The 16,996-nt window shown below is 37.1% G+C and overlaps 1 protein-coding gene and 1 non-coding gene across 5 annotated transcripts in view; one reads left to right on the top strand and one right to left on the bottom strand.

Moving 5' to 3' along the window:
• The window catches only part of NAV3 (neuron navigator 3), a 277,955-nt gene that overhangs the window by 148,088 nt on the left and 112,871 nt on the right, over positions 1-16,996 (top strand). The window lies entirely within an intron of this gene.
• On the bottom strand, positions 15,424-15,499 carry TRNAN-GUU (transfer RNA asparagine (anticodon GUU)). Its single transcript has one exon. It is a non-coding gene; the product is annotated as a tRNA-Asn (tRNA).

Below are 16,996 nucleotides of genomic sequence, written 5' to 3'. Positions count from 1 at the left end.
TTTGGAAGATACTGGCTTTATAACAGAGCATGGTATTCCATCTCTTTGAAATCTTATTAGCCTTCCATTGATCCATGCATTATTTTCATGACTGATGGCATTTTATATCAGAGAAAGGAGGCAGTATATTTTGGTATTTGTAGTTTGATATTTAGCATTTGATATCTCCTTCATCCATCCAAATCTACTTTAACAGGACTATTTTAAAGAATATATAAGATAACATATAAATATTATCATATACACCCTTGCTGGTTGGCTCAGTGGATAGTGCATCAGTCCAGTGTGCAGACATCCCAGATTTGATTCCCGGTCAGGACACACATGAGAAGCAACCATCTCCTTTTCTTCCCTCCCTCTTCCCCTTCTCTCCCTCTTCCCCTCCCACAGCCAGTGGCTCAGTTCCTCTGAGCATTGGCCGCAGGCACTGAGGATAGATCTTAGTTGATGGTTAATTCGAGCATCGGCCCCAGAGGGGGGTTGCTGGGTAAATCCCAGTCAGGGCGCATTAGGGAATCTGTCTGTCAGTCTCCCTTCCTCTCACTTAAAAAAAAAATTATATACAATGTCAATCACAATTCTACTTTTTCCTTATCTACACAGAAGAAAATGTTATGTTGATTTTTAAAAACACTCACTTCTTTACAACTAAGAAAACAAACATGAAACTTCTCTAATTAGAGGATAGCGAGATACCCCAGTGCACTGATGCTCCCTCTAGAATAAAACCCTCTTCAAAGTGAACATTGGAGAAGGGACTCGGCCTGCCCACCAAATGCAGTTTCTGTCGTGTCCATACAGGACATGTGACAGTTACTCCTTGTCCTACATGTGGCGGCAGAGAAAGGGAAGGGGACTTAGCTTTGTTTAACTATATGAGTGACGCTGTCACAAGTCCTTTATGCTCACCAACAAGGTACTGTATGTATCCTGCATTTTGTAGAGGAGGCAACTGAAGCATGGAGAGTGAACATATTTACCCAAATATGTTTTACTCAAATATCACCAAATGGACTTTGTTTGTATTTTAATATCTTATAAACATGTTCCTGCTCCTGCTTCCCCATTTTGTTGAAAAAAGAACCTCAAACTCTATCCAGGTGGGCTTCTCTGACTGGCATTTCGGACTAAGGACTAAGGTAGTTCAGGGATAGGGCACAGTTAAGCGTTGCTAACTTTAGAGTTTCTGTACCACAGTAGGCGTTCCCATGGTGAGGGATGAGATATAAAGTGCAAAGGCCATAGAAAAGGGACCGGGAGCGCAGCGTTCCCTTAGCAGGCAGGCAGCAGGAGGAGAGCGGGCGTCCTCTCATTCTCTAAAGATAAATAGGAACCCTTCTGTAAAATTAAGCTGTCTGTGTGATATATACAGTGAGCCTTAAATTAACTTTTAAATGTTTTCTATCTTGGAACATGCAATTAAAATAAATTTTCACCAGCATAAGTGTTCTCTTTGGATCAAAAGACTTAATCACCACTCTTTAAAGAGAGGCTTTTCTTAACCTGATTCCATTGTTACTGTAATGACAGCAACTCCTTAACTCAGTGGGTATCAGTATTGATTATGGCTTTTAGATTTTACTTTTTCTCATTAGTGTTTAATTTCTATCTAAAATAGACCATAACACTCGATCGGCGGCCACCTTGGAGTTTTTCCAAGGTGGATTCATGGAAAGATAATAGTGTTCAAATTGACACCGGTGGTCAGTAGGGGACCTGGACATTTTTTTCCTACTGTGATGCTCTGTTCTGCAGAATACAATAGTATTGGTAATCTTCTCTGCAGAATTAATCATAAAAGTCAAGTGCATCCAGGTAAAATCGGCACCATCTAATTATCTCAAACTTGTTTGTCTTACGACTCTATTTAGCTGAGCACGTGCACACAGTAATAACAAGCAGGCTAATTCAAAATCCTGTCAACCACAGGCAATTTAGTTATCGTAAATAGAGTCCTGTGCATTTAGAGATTGTATCCACATGAAAAGCTGGCAGTTATGAAGAGGAAAGACAATTAGTCAAGAAATACTGAAGCAGAATTTGATTTTTTTTTTCTTTAGGAGAAAAACCTATCAAGCTATATGAGTCTTTGTTTACTGTGTCTATGAAACATTCAGTTATTTATATTGTTATAACCTATCTCTAATATGTTATGAACTATGTATCACTATAAAATACTAAGAGAAAATGAGGTTGTTTCTGATTCACAGGAATGTTTTTTCTTCAGAGAATCTCTATGGGTCAGTCAACAGATACTTTCATGCCTTTTATTATTCTCCATGGATAAGTACAGCTAATGAGCCTGTTAGTTCAGCTCTTTAGGGCTCATGGGGACCTCGTGCATATGCAGACCTTGGTACTCAGCCCAGCTTGAGGACACCAGGATGGAGATTGTGATCCTTTATGGAATGTGAATGGCAAGAGATGGATAGAGGAAGCATCCTCTGTCGCTGATGTTCCTCTCAGTTCATATCAGCTGTTTGTCTTGCTGACAATCTCTTGCTCACTGTCAATCATCACTTGATTTCCTTGTCTCTTGCTACATTTCTTTGCTAAAACCTATTCACACCTGGGAAACCTGATGGGGATAGATCTTGAAGTGGGACAGAGGCTTGTCTGAGATACTCTGCTGTTCACCTCATGTAGAAATAATACTCCTCCCAGCCTCAAGAGAAGGGCCTGGGAAATCATTCTTCCTTCCTGAGGGTTATGTGTTCTCAGTGGTGAGCCTCCACAACCACCTGTCCTTTTTCTTTTGTAACTCAAACTCTTGTCTTTCTGCCCATGACCACATCACAGAGATGATTTTTCATTCTAAAATGCCAAATGATGTAAGGGTGAAAGTGTTAATTTGCAATTTTCCTGGGACTCTTTAATTTATCTTTTTCACTGGCATATGCACATTTTCCAATATAAATGTATGGGTTGATGAATTATTTCACCTTAATTGTTTTGCCAAATTAATGATCTGTTTTGAAAATATATGTGCATGAGTTTTAAGAAAAACCTGTCCTTTCAGATCAGTGAACTCTATTTCTGGTAAGTTTTAATTTGAGGGTAACACGTTGTATGTTGACAATTTCAGTGTTTTATTTTAGACATGCTGGGTGCGATTTCTGTTGATCTATTATTAAACAAAAGCAGTGTGTAATATAGTGCTACTGTTAATATTTTAACAGAAGATATTTGACTTACAAACTGTGTTGTTACATATGTCAAACCTTTAAGCCATCCACTTACTGTGATAATTAAAAGGTTTTCCCTTAATCCAATCCCCTCACAGCTGTGCAGTTCTGTGAATCCTCCGATTTGAAACTCCATTTTCCATACCTTCTGAGTAGCTGAACCTTTTCACGGTGCATCCTAGAATTCAAATGCACTGTCGGCTCAATGGCTGCTATCGGTCATCTCTTGGATAACATCCTTCACCTTGTTTCCCTGTTAAACTGTCCACCACAGGCTTCCGATTCCCGCAGAGTACTTCCCCCACGACCCTCCTCCTGCTGAGCCTGGATGTAGGGTAAATGACCTCCTTTCTCTAACTCATGTTTACGACCCTCCTCTTCCCCCAAAACAGGCAGGTTTGAAGCTCCTACTATCAATCCAGACTCCTTTGGTGTTCTCATTCCAAGAACCTTAATCCTTACTCCCTCAGTTTTTCAATATTTTAACTCTTTTTTTTTTTATCACTTTCTCTAACATTGTTCCTGTAAAACATCATTATGATATTGATGTCTACATAGGCTTTCCAATAGCCCAACTTCTCAGGACCTTGGCACCTTATCCTCAGTGACCTAGTCTTCCACTGCTTCCATCACATCCTAGAACCTGTCATTAATACAAGCTGTACCCTTTCCATTGAAACAATTTTAAGTATCATGCTCTCTGACAACTACTCCTACTTGTCTAGTTTTCTCTTTTTCTTTTTTAATCCCAGCTTCAAGAATAATATAATTCTACCAGGACCTCAATCCACTGATTCCAAACTTGTCTAATCCCATACCTTCTTCCTGGCCAGTTGGGCTCAGTGTTAGAGTGTCAGCCCAGTATGTGGATGTCCTGGGTTCAATTTCTGGTCAAGGCACACAGGAGAAGTGCCCATGTGCTTCACCTTTCCCCCTTTCTCTATTCTCTCTCTCTCTCTTCCTCTCCCTCAGCCATGGCTTGATTGGAGTTAGTTGGCCCCAGACGCTGAGGATGGCTCCATGGTTTCTGTCTCAGGCACTAAGAAGAGCAACAGCCCCAGAGGGCAGAACATCACCCCCCTAAATGTGCTTGCCGGGTGGATCCCAGTTGGGGTGCATGAGGGAGTCTGTCTCTGCCTCCCCTCCTCTCACTCAATAAGAATCCCATACCTTCATTAAGTCCTTATATTCTTATTTTTACAAGTTAGATTCCATTATCAGTTTAAAAAAAATTTTTGGATATAGATTATCACCTCTACGCCACTGCCCCATTCTCCTTTTGATTATTTAAATAGCAAAACTTCAACCTTTAGTTAAATTCAATGTTTCATCTACACTATACCTACCCAGCAGAAAGTGACAAGAAAATTTTAAAATTCATAAAATTGATTTCATAGTAAGTTTATAAATATGATCTTAAGTGGATTCTGAGTGTTCCCAGAAATTCCAAATTTCCCTGGTAATCTACTGATTTTCTTTTCTTTTCTTTTTCTTTTTTTATTTTATTTTATTTTATTTTATTTTATTTTTTTGTGACAGAGACAGAGAGAGTCAGAGAGAGAAACAGACAGACAGGAAGACAGAGAGATGAGAATTATCAATTCTTCATTGTGGCACCTTAGTTGTTCATTGATTGCTTTCTCATAGGTGCCGTGACCAGGGGGCAGGGAGGGGGATACAGCAGAATGAGTGACCAATTGCTTGAGCCAGTGACCTTGGGCTTAAGCTGGTGAGCCTTGCTCAAACCAAATGAGCCTGAGCTCAAGCTGGAGACCTCAGAGTCTCGAACCTGGATTCTCCACATCCCAGTCCAACACTACCCACTGCGCCACCACCAGGTCAGGCTACTCTTCATTTTCTTAACAAGTAGTTCATACCTATGTTTTTCTCCTCAGATTTCTAGTTTCTTCTTCCCATTCTGGTTCTCAGCATGCTTACTGAAAATATGGAATCAGTCTAAATACAATTATCATCACTGTAAGTATCTCCCTACTTATAGCTCACATATTTATATATTACCTCCTGTCACTTTTGAATAATACCCTTCACCTTGTTTACCTGATAAACTGCCTCTCTTCACCCCAGGCTTCTGATACCCACAGAATAACTTTTGCACATGTCCCTCCTATTACTGGGCTAGGAGAGCTCTTAAACAACACAAGGCCAAACACTCACATAAGCACTGGATCTTGCCCTCCTCTCTGTTCAAAGTTATAGCTTCATTATTGCTAAGCTGTCTGCTTCATCATTTTTGTTTGCTTGTTTGTTTCCCAGCTTATTCCCATTAGCATACCAACATATTTAAATTTCTCTCTCATGATAAACAAAATAAGACAAAACAAAGCAAAAGTCACCTCTTCCACAAATTTCACATTGCCCTTGAGTCACTACCCTCTTCCTCTGTTCTTCTTTACACCAAAACCCTTGAAAAGATTTATTTTTAAAAAAATCTTATGATATTTCCATTTTCTGTATTCCTTTTGTTTCTTGAGTCCATTGCACTCTTCCAAATCTGATCTGACTTAGGCAATGAATGATTCCTTTTTATTAAGGTGAGCAATGATTTTTTGTTGATGTCAAGTACATGTTGCTAAATAAGGTGGCCATTTCTTATTCTTCTTCTGACCTAGCAGCATTATTTGATAAATGGGTTACTAGTCTTCTGTGAGACCTTCCCATTCTTCCCCTTGGAGAATCATTTATGAGGTTTGAATAGTGGAGTGGTATAATCAGAGTTCATTTGAGGAAGAGTCACCTTAATAGACCAGAAACTAGAGAAAAAGACAGGTTTAAGGAATTGAAGTCATCAGAGGGATGGGTAATGACATAATGGTAAACAGAATTAGGGTAGTGATGGTGTAAAAGTAGAGAAAGAAAAGGATAGACGATGCTTTACAAATGTAGAATGAAACACAAAATGCAATGGGTTTAATGTTAAGGTGAAACTAAAATGAAAATCTATATTGTCAGTCATTAAGAAAACCCTGTAATATCAGTGGCTTATGATAAAACACAATTTTTTCTTATTAACCACACATGCACAACTGTGGGTAAGCTGCTGTGGCTTGACTTTACTTGGTATTTTCCCATTCCTAGACCCAGACTTAAGGCATAGGCTCTGTCTGACATCTCTTTCCTTAAGACAGAGAGGAAGAAGGCGGAAGCTGACAGAAATGTCCAGTGCTCCTTTATAGCTGCGCCCTATGTCAAGTCTGCTTACATGCCATTGGCCAAAGCACATCAGGTGGCCGAAGTAAAAGTCAATGGGGTAGACGTGTAAGCCACAGAATAGAAGGGAATAAAATATTTCTGAACAGTAATGCCACTTACTCTAATGGTAATTCAAACTAGTTTCTATCCTTTTAAGTGATTATGAAAATAAGGGGCAGAAATAGAAAATCTAGTAGAAAGGATGGATTTGGAAGGGAGAAGATGAATTCAGTAAGCAACATATTGTGTGTGGGCTGAACATCCAGGAGGGGATGTCAGGCAGGCAGTTTGTAGTGGAAAACTGGCACTTAGGAAAAAGTCCAGGGCTGAAGATGGTTAATAAGGCTAAAAGCAGATCATTTGAAAACACCTACACTATGGGGAAGGAGGAAGAAGGATATACCTATAGGGAACAGAATTACAGAAATCGCTGATTACAAAAATCCAAGCTCAAATGTTTAGTAAAATACATCCTGATAAAAATATGAATTGGTGAACCACTATTAAGTTGCCCAAACCCACTGAGCAGAAGGTTCTGAGTTCTGTGAATTCATCAGAGACAATGTGGCATAAAAATTAAAACCACAAATTTAGGAATTCAAGATATGGGTTTACCTTCCTTCTCACCCCATTTGTAACTCTTTGAGATTTGGCAAATTATTTTCCTACTCTAATCCTGTTTCCTTTTCTATAAGATTGTAGCGATCACATTTACTTCATAGGATTGTTGGGAGGCTAAATGAGACTCTGCCTACATCATGCTAAGACAGCTCCTTTAAGTTTTGAGTTGCCATCAGTAGTGTATCGCAAACAGCATTACCAAAAGTAAAATTTTACTCTGATTTTGTTTACGTTTGCTTCTCCTAAAATCTTTTCTGAAACCTATGGTCTTTATTTACTACTGTTAAAAATTCTTTTGACAAGTTAACAAGAATGCCTGGAATATATATTATTAGCCAATTATGTGAAAAATGCAAATACGATTCAATTATAAAATTTATGCAGCACTTTGAATAATATGTTTCTATTGGGATTCATTATGCCCAAATGCTTGCTTCTTGTTCCTTGCAAGAGTATGGTTGTGCAGTGTGCATGTTTATTATCACCAATATTTTTATGACAGTGGAAGTATAAAAGGCTGTTTGGACAATGTTGATACTATTTTAACTTCTTAAGCTTTTATGCGTAATGAGAAATCATATAGTAATGAGAAATTTTTAAAGGGATTAAACATTGCTGAGGGACAATTTATTTTAACTTGAAGTATAAATGCAGGCGACCCTTGAAAACTAGCTAGAGTTAAAAACTCAGCAAGATATGTCTATTTCAGAGTCAGTATTTCCGCCGCCCACTTGTGTCCTAGATTCACTTCGCATTTTGTTCTCTGCCAGCACTTCTTTCCAATCAAGATGTGATTTCCATTGAGAGAGATCTGTGTTGGGGTAATAGTGCTTTCACTGGCCATCTTTTAGATTAGTTAAAAAAATTGTTAAAGAACCTTTAGTAAAGAAGATTCTCTTTATGACTCCAACACTCTTTCTGTTTTTGAATTAATTGCCTTTGAAGACGTTAACAGCTAGCTGTCAATGAAACAGGATGCATGCTGGAGCCTATAACCCATATTACTCTTTAATGCTATCCTGTGGTTTTCCCATGAAATGGGTTTTGGTGTTTGTTTTCTGTAAGCATCACGCGACGTGTTAGGCTGCAGGGCTGATTAAAACCCAGGCTCCCGTATGAGGCTCACAGATGTTGTAGAATTGAAGGAAATTAGCTTCAGGTCTGGCAGTGATTTTCTGAAAATGATTCTGTTGATCTCACTGAAATCGAGGATTTCTTTGCTAAGCTGCCAAAATACATAAATCTTCTGTGAGCGCTGATTTTGTAACAGACCTTGACATGTCTGATCTAATTCTAGAAATCAGACTTTTTAGCTGCGAATCAACAACCTCAGGGAGGATTAAAGGTTATATTGGCATCCGTATGTGTATTCTGTCCTGTACTACAGAAATGAGTTTGGAAATTATTTGATACATTCATAAAGAACCCCAAAGCATCTATATATTACAAGTGTAACCTCTCCCAAAATTGTAATGCACAGCCAAAAAATGGGTGTTTAGAAGATAGGATGGTGACTTGGGTGGGATTTAACATGCAGTTTTATGTTGTTTGACCTTGTAATAAGTTTGATGACAGCAATGTCATCAGCCATGCCAGTGGTTGGTACAGTAACCTAGCAATGTCCAAGTAGATTTATCATAAAGTGTAAGGTCTCACTTTCTTACCTGCTTCCATAAATGATAGATTACAAATGCCACTAAAGTGAATTGTCTGGGCGTGCCGGGTGGATCCCGGTCGGGCGCATGCGGGAGTCTGTCTGACTGTCTCTCCCTGTTTCCAGCTTCAGAAAAATGCAAAAAAAAAAAAAAAAAAAAAAAAAAAAAAGTGAATTGTCCTCTTGAATTTACTCCCTGTATAATATGCAAGGAAATTTTAGAATTGAAATAGTCAGCTAATTATTTTTGTAGTCCTGTAGACATGTTGTATTTAATTAAAAGTATATTTATATGCTCTAGTTTAACAAATAAACTCCAATAGAAGATTAATTTGAATATTCACTTATAGATCAACATGATTAATATGAACTTCTTTTATTATAAAGCAATATAACATCATAGAAAGCTTTTGCTAAATAGAAAAAAAAACCACCTCTCAAAGCATAGACTGTCAACATTTTTCTTTTCTTTTCTAGTCTTTCTTCATGATGAATTTTTTTTCCTGTATATGCGGTTCATTCAGTTTTTTATACTACTTGTTCACTTAACATATAAAACTTTTTATGATGATAGTGAGAAATAACCTTTATCATTATAGTTATATAATGATAAAGGTTATTTATCATTATATATGATAATGATAAATATCATATATAATGATATACACTTTATCCACTGCGCCACCACAGGTGGCGCAGTGGATAAAGCGTCAACCTGGAATGCTGAGGTTGCCGGTTCAAAACCCTGGGCTTGCCTGGTCAAGGCACATATGGGAGTTGATGCTTCCTGCTCCTCCCTCCCCCTTCTCTCTCTCTCTCTCTCTCTCTCTCTCTCATTCTCTCTCCTCTCTAAAAATTAATAAAAGTAAAAAAAAATTAAAAAAAAATACATTATAATCAATTAGTTAATGGTTCTTAAATGTGCATAAAGAAAAACAAATTTCTATGTAACATATTATAATCAAAATGTTACAGGTTAAAGTAAAAATCATTCAATTGCTGTCTTTACTTTCCAAGCATCTTTCCAACAATAAATAAAACACTATTGTTATAGAATGTGTGAATAGATTATCATTGAAAACAATATAATTTTAACTAGAATGACAAAGAGGGAAGACTCAATGATCAAATTTGTTCTGCAACTTGTCCTTTTAACTCTCTGTACTTTGTTGAAACATGTCGTTGTACCAATGAAACAAGTAAAGCTAATAGTTTCTCTCCATTAGAGCAGATCCAAAGATCTTCATCCCACGTTTTTCTCTTTTTATTCTCCTCTCAAGAGAGAAGCTCAGGAAGCAACTAGAATAAGTCTTATCCCGAACTTTACGTAAATGCTACTACGTTCATGACTACTGAACTTTCTGGGTCTTGCTTCTCTTTGTGTTGCAACTACTTGATTTCAGAGCATTCCCCAGAGAATTCGCAGGTGGGGCAGCTCACCCAGAATCTGAGAGCCTGAGGTGGATGCATCATTGCAAAGTGTGACCATATACAGTCATGCTGCACTAGCAAAGGAGGGATCCGAGAAAACATTTATGCACATCATTGCATTCCCAAACATCTTCTCTAATTGGAATTTGGATTAGTCCTTTCAGCTTTGACATTTCATAAGAAACTATACAGTTCCATGTTAGTATCTTCTCATTGATCTCTTAGAATCTGGGATTATGAATTTACTCTATTCTCTGTACATTTTGAAGTCAGCATAATAGGTATGTTTGTACATTGCACTCTCCTTGCAAATGCGGCTGGTCTCTTATTTTATATTTGTGATTTAGTCAACCAGCTTATCTCTATTGCCATCACCCTCCATTAAAACTTTACAGAATTCCACCTATTTGCAAGGTCTGATTTTTTTTCCCTCTCATATTTTAATTCAAGTGGAGATAAAGCTAATGGAAGTGAAACACTTAAGAAATCAAATGCTAATCCATGTGGTAAGGCCATAATTAATAAAACATTCAGATGAACATGTTGCCATATTAAACAAACTCCATTTTTACATATTAAAAGTACTGAGGCACTTTGCTTTGGTTAAATAGGCATACTGTTGTTTCTAAATTATCAAAAAAAAATCTACAGATCTCTGGAATATTTAGCCTTTTCAGAGATATACTATATTTGGCTTTCCAAAGGTTTCCTGTCTCTAGTTTTCATCCCTTATTTTTAAGATGAAATAAATTGCATTTTAGTTTTTATTAACTTGGATGATGAATTTTAGATTTAGCATTATGCATGATTTTTGAATTTTCTTTTATCCAATTTGAAATGAACCTGAGAGTCACAGGGTCAAAAGTAGAAGTTAGGACTCTGAAGTCACGATGAGTTACTAGGTGTTTCATGAAAAGTTGGTTTTCTTTCCCCTCCTCACCATATATATATATAGGCTGATATTTGTAATCATCACTGTACAGTTTCTCTACTTGAGAATACTTCTGTAGCCATGACATTTAACTCATCTGATAATAATTAATTTCAGATCCCAAGTGTTCTCATGTATTTATCCAACCTCGTCATTCATTCGTCTTCAATTTATGCCTTGATTTCCAGCAGGGCTGGTGTCTTCAGTCCTTCTATGCCTTTTCTCTCCCTTCCACAGCTATTAAAAATTACTTCTCAAACTCTGGTTTAAGGTCTCTCTCTTCTGTGAGAGAGACTAGATCTACTGATTCTTATGGCCTCACCACATGGACTGATTAACTTCTGTGATTTTGTTTACTTATTTATATCGGTTCAGCTCTATTTCCTTTCTGCAAGATTAGAATCATTGTCTACGTTTCTTCTTGTATCTTCACTAAATAATGGGTACTGTATTTTGTAGACAGGCTCCTCTTAAAGACATTTTGAAAGTTGAATAACATTGCTAGTGTTCCTATCACTGAAGTTCTTTGGTTCCAGTTTTGCAAATGAAGGCGAAGATATAATAATATGCAATGAAAAATTCAAAGATGTTAAGAAATTTACTCAAGATTCTAATTTAAGTTTATCTCTTTTGAAAACCTTTGCTGCTAACATTAACCACGTTGCCTAAAGATGCCTGTTAGTTCTCACCATAGGAACTATGCCTTAAATGATTCCAAACTGTTAGATTAATATAAAATATATGATGAGTGAGCTTTTGGGAACATTTTACTAACGATTATGTTGCCACTGACATTAAATAGAACTTTGGTGTCTGTATATTGTGAACTTTATTACAGAGTAACCCTAGGCACTTCTTTTATAGCTTCTTCTTAAAATTACCACCAAATAGATATGTTTAAATTTTCTCTAAAAAGATAAACTGCTACGGTTGACACATCATACAACTACCTTTATGATCTGTCTTCGCAGTGATAAAAATAAAGATTATATAATAGTTGCTTTTACAGTTCTAAAATTCATTGATTTCAGAGATAAAATTTTAAAATATGTGAAAATTCCATGTCTTTTCAGAGGATATGTCCTTTCATTTCTCCCAATAACAGTGAAAGATGAATGGGACCTTGCAAAGTGTCAGAGCTATTTCTGCAGTCTGCATGTACATCTGTGTGTCTGTGAACCTATCCAAAGAGATACAGATTTTGATTTTTACTCAAGTAACTATTATAATGGAAAATCACATAATACAATTAAAAAGGGTGAAGTTTCCATTTTGAATGCCATTTTGAAATACAACTGATTTACAGAACTGGCTAATTAGGGAGACTAAGTTTAAGGTATGTGCTTGAAGGGCTTGAGATCATAGAAATGGCATCCACTGATTCATATTGATGTTTTGACATTTAAAAGACCATTGAAAATATAACATTTAATAACCTTCGTTTGGCTTCAGAAGAGGATTATGATGGGCTCTTTGGAGGTGCATTATTGACCTTTTTTTTTTTTTTTTTTTTTTTTTGCTAAAATGCATTGTTTCTGAAGGTTGACAGGTTTTCAGTTGCTGAAAATCAGTAATTCAGGAACTAATCCTATAATAAATCCCCATTATTCTGTAGGTTCAATAGACCAAAAACTTTTTAAAAAATTTAAAATAAAAACAAGGTAGTAATCAAGGTCTAGCACATAATTAATCTGTTGATGGGCTACATTACTTATTCAGTATCTCCTTTTCTTCCTTTTGGAGTTTTCATTTTATTTTATTTTATTAATTCATTTTAGAGAAGGGAGAGAGAGAAAGAAGGGGGGGAGCCAGAAGTATCAACTCCCATAAGTGCCTTGACTAAGCAAGCCCAGGGTTTTGAACCGGAGATCTCAGCATTCCAGGTTGACATTTTATCCACCGTGCCACCGCAGGTCAGGCCCTGGCGTTTTCATTTTTAACTTAGATATATAATGTAAAGGATCACAATTACAGTCTGTTTTCAAAATAACAGTAACTATAAGTTAAAGAGAAGTCATAATGGTAAGAAATAAAATAGTTATTTAACTTTCCTAATATTTTTAGGCTGCAGCATTTATTGAGTTTTCTTCAAACAAATATCTAGATCTGCTATGGACAGAGCACTGGGGATACAAACAATGCACTAGATCAAGGATCCCAAAACTATGGCCTGCAGGCCGCATGGGGCCCCCTGAGGCCGTTTATCTGGCCCCGCCACACTTCTGGAAGGGGCATCTCTTTCATTGGTGGTCAGTGAGAGGTCACGGATGCATCCGAGCTCCTGGAGTACTGTATGTGACGGCGCCGCAAATCACGGCATCGCTCATGTACAGTACTACTTCTGTTTTGTTTATTTTACTTTAAAATAAGATATGTGCAGTGTGCATAGGAATTTGTTCATAGTTTTTTTTTATATTCTGGCCCTCCAGCAGTCTGAAGGACAGTGAACTAACCCCCTGTGTAAAAAGTTTGGGGACCCCTGTGCTAGATAAACCAGGATACACATTCCTCATAGCCGAGGTTTTTGAAGAATTTCTTGAATTTGTAGACAGTTCACATTAGAGTTCACGTTATTTTAAGTAATATTGCAAATTGGTACTCATGTAAATTGGCCGTCTCAGAGGGATGAAGAGGTCAGCTCAATATGAATGAAGCAGGTGACTTACACTAAGGGAGCCTTGTTGTAAATAAAACAAACACATCTTTACACACACTGACACTTGGTATGGTAATGTTTTTCTAATGCAAAAACCAAAAACTTCTGTCACCCTTTGAAAGTTTACATTATTTTCCAAACTGTTTCATCAATATTCACTTTGGCCTAAAACCAAATTCCAGGTTTATTTCTATTCTAGGAGAGGCAGACATTGGCTCTCCCTGTTATATAGCACGGAGTAGGCATGTATTTGGCCTTTGTATATTGATTAAATACAGGGGTGAGCAAAAGTAAGTTTTAATGTGAGTACATGAAACACAGAGTTTATTCTTGTATAATATTTATTTATTCCTATGTTATTTATTGGTATTATTTTTCTTTTTATTCTTCTTCTTCTTATTATTATTTTGTACCCTTATTTATGATTTATCTTTCAGGTAATTATGGCTGATAATTTAACCTCCTTTTGCCTACCCCTGTATTAGCTTGTTAGTTAGTGAAATTTCCCAGGAAAATTTGCCAAGTCAGGTCTACATCTTATAATAAATTTCATTTGATCCAATCCTAGGTTCCTAGATGGCTGGATTTTGCTCTATTCATAGGCTGAATAAAAACACCTAGCAAATTCTTGGAGGATGAATGAATAAATGAGAAAAGAAATTATTTAACATTAAATAATGAATATGATTTATTGAGTAGCATGTTAAAGTTTCTGTGGCTAAATCTGTGACTGCCTTTTGTGGGAAGGAGCAAATTCAGGCATAGGTTTTATGTAATACATTCTTATTTTTCTGTCTTTGACTGAAAGGTAACTAAAATTTAGGTTCTCGGTTACCAGTGTTTACTCATTTATCTTTTACTGCACTTCATATTCTTACTGAGGGAAAAATTTAATTTTTATTAATCCTCTGAGTGTTATCCCTTATCAGTACAGAGCCTGGAATATTGAAGCTGATCAATACATCAAGAATGGAGTAAAAAAAAAAAACAGAAGGAAAAATGTTGGGCTTTGATTAGGAAATCCTAGTACCCTCAAATCTCATAATAGGTGAAGTTGTGATGGAAGTAATACAACAAATTCAAGTACTATCTTTAGAAACAAAGCATGCAGGACTGTGGTGTAAAGATTTGCAGAGCAGGAGAAAACCTGGAGGTGCTAGAGGACATCAATTCTCTGCTTTACTTGGACAAAACAAAGGGACTCTCGGGATTGACAAAACCAAAACAAAACAAACAGCATAGCGTTAAGGAACAAAATAGACACACTTCTTTTTTTTTTCCAGTAGACATTATTTCCTACCTGAAATCAACTTTACTTTTTACATTAGGAGATGTATTCATTGCAGAGCATTTTCAAAAGATGGGTGTTTATTGAGCTGGGACTTAAAATTAATAATAATTTTCTTTTATTTCTGTGTTATTTTTTTAAGGAGTAATTTTTTTTTCTTTTTGTATTTTTCTGAAGCTGGAAACAGGGAGGCAGTCAGACAGACTCCCGCATGCGCCCGACCGGGATCCACCCGGCATGCCCACCAGGGGGCAATGCTCTCCCCATCTGGGGGGTCGCTCTGTTGCGACCAGAGCCACTCTAGCTCCTGAGGCAGAGGCCATGGAGCCATCCCCCGTGCCCGGGTCATCTTTGCTCCAATGGAGCCTTGGCTGCGGGAGGGGAAGAGACAGACAGAGAGGAAGGAGAGGGGGAGGGGTGGAGAAGCAGATGGGCGCTTCTCCTGTGTGCCCTGGCCGGGAATCGAACCCGGGACTTCCTCACAACAGGCCGACACTCTACCACTGAGCCAACCGGCCAGGGCCAAGGAGCAATTTTTAAATACCAGTTATGAATGCATTGGCAAATTAGATGTTTTAGATCAGCGGTTCTCAACCTGTGGGTCATGACCCCAGCGGGGTTGAACGACCAAAAGACAGGGGTCGCCTAAAGCCATCGGAAATACATATTTTATTTAAATTGTATAATATGTATTTTCCGATGGCTTTAGGCAATCCCTGTGTTTTGGTCGTTCAACCCCCGCTGGGTCGTGACCCACAGGTTGAGAACCGCTGTTTTAGATGTTCATGCTGTGTCCTTTCACTTAAGAGTTTATCTAAAAACACTGTAGAGACCATTGCTTGTGAAGTCTTGAGCCAGATGGGAATTTCCATCTAACATGCAGCTAGGAAATCTGCTGTCCTTTATCCCCAGAAAGGCAATCTAGACAATATTAATTTCAGATGTCTGAGGTTTAACGTTATGACCAGATTGTTAAGTAGTGGTTTGTTTATTTTTAATTAAAATGATTCAATGGATGTAAAGGTATAACATTTTGATGATAAAATAATTTCTAATCCAAAAAATATTGCAATTGATAAAGTGTAATTACTGAGATGATTGAAAATTGCATATTTAAACTTTGAAGATGACATTAATTCTGTAATATCATTATGAACATTCTAAAGCATTTACTCTTTGAGGTTATAATTATAATATTTTATGACTATAAAATTATAAATGTGTACTATTTAATTATTTTTTTAAAAAGTACTCAAGTATATGACGAAGATTGAAGGAAAACTAAAGATGTTTTTAATTACCAGATTATGAATCAGAAGCATATAACACCTAGCTGTAGTGACTTACACTACAAAGATATTCCAAAGAAATTCTTGATATGATTGAGAGCATAATCGATGTGTTCCATGCTATAAATTTACTTTGTCAATACGACAGCCCAGTACACAACACCTCAGTTTCAGAGAGCCTTGCTAGGCATGTAGGCTTCATAAGAGGATATTCCAGTTGGTGAAAGTGACTTCTGTGAACATCTACAAACTTCATCAATTCAAATTCAAATCTTGAAGGTAAGAGAGGGAAAGGGAGAGAGAAAGAATATAAATGAATATTTTCTTAAACACAATCAACACATTCCTGGTGTTCATCTCACTATTCAGAGAGCCCACGTCGAGAGGGAGCACAGATGGGGGAGTTAAAGCTGTGGTTCTTTTAGTCTTATTGTCCCACCTGTCTTTTGTAGAGTGAGGCAAGCAATGATTCTGGTATTAGAGATATGTTTCTTTCATATACTTTGGCCCCTCGATAAAACCTTGCTACTTCATATAGGGCTGAACCGAAGAAACTGCAATGTGTTGTAAGGAGACTGAAAGAGATTACCTAGGGAATAATTATGAATAAAGAAAGGAAGATCAGTAAAGAGACTTTGGCTCAAACAATGCTAAAATCTGCATCTTTTACCTTATTTGAATTTGCTTGACACAAACTTGTTTTTTATGTGTGAACATTGGGTGAGCAAAAA

The sequence above is a fragment of the Saccopteryx leptura genome, chromosome 2, assembly GCF_036850995.1.
Source record: "Saccopteryx leptura isolate mSacLep1 chromosome 2, mSacLep1_pri_phased_curated, whole genome shotgun sequence".
NCBI classification, from domain to species: Eukaryota; Metazoa; Chordata; class Mammalia; order Chiroptera; family Emballonuridae; genus Saccopteryx; species Saccopteryx leptura.
The sequence above is the reverse complement of the archived record's forward strand: the minus strand, read 5'-3'. Positions and strand labels throughout refer to the sequence as shown.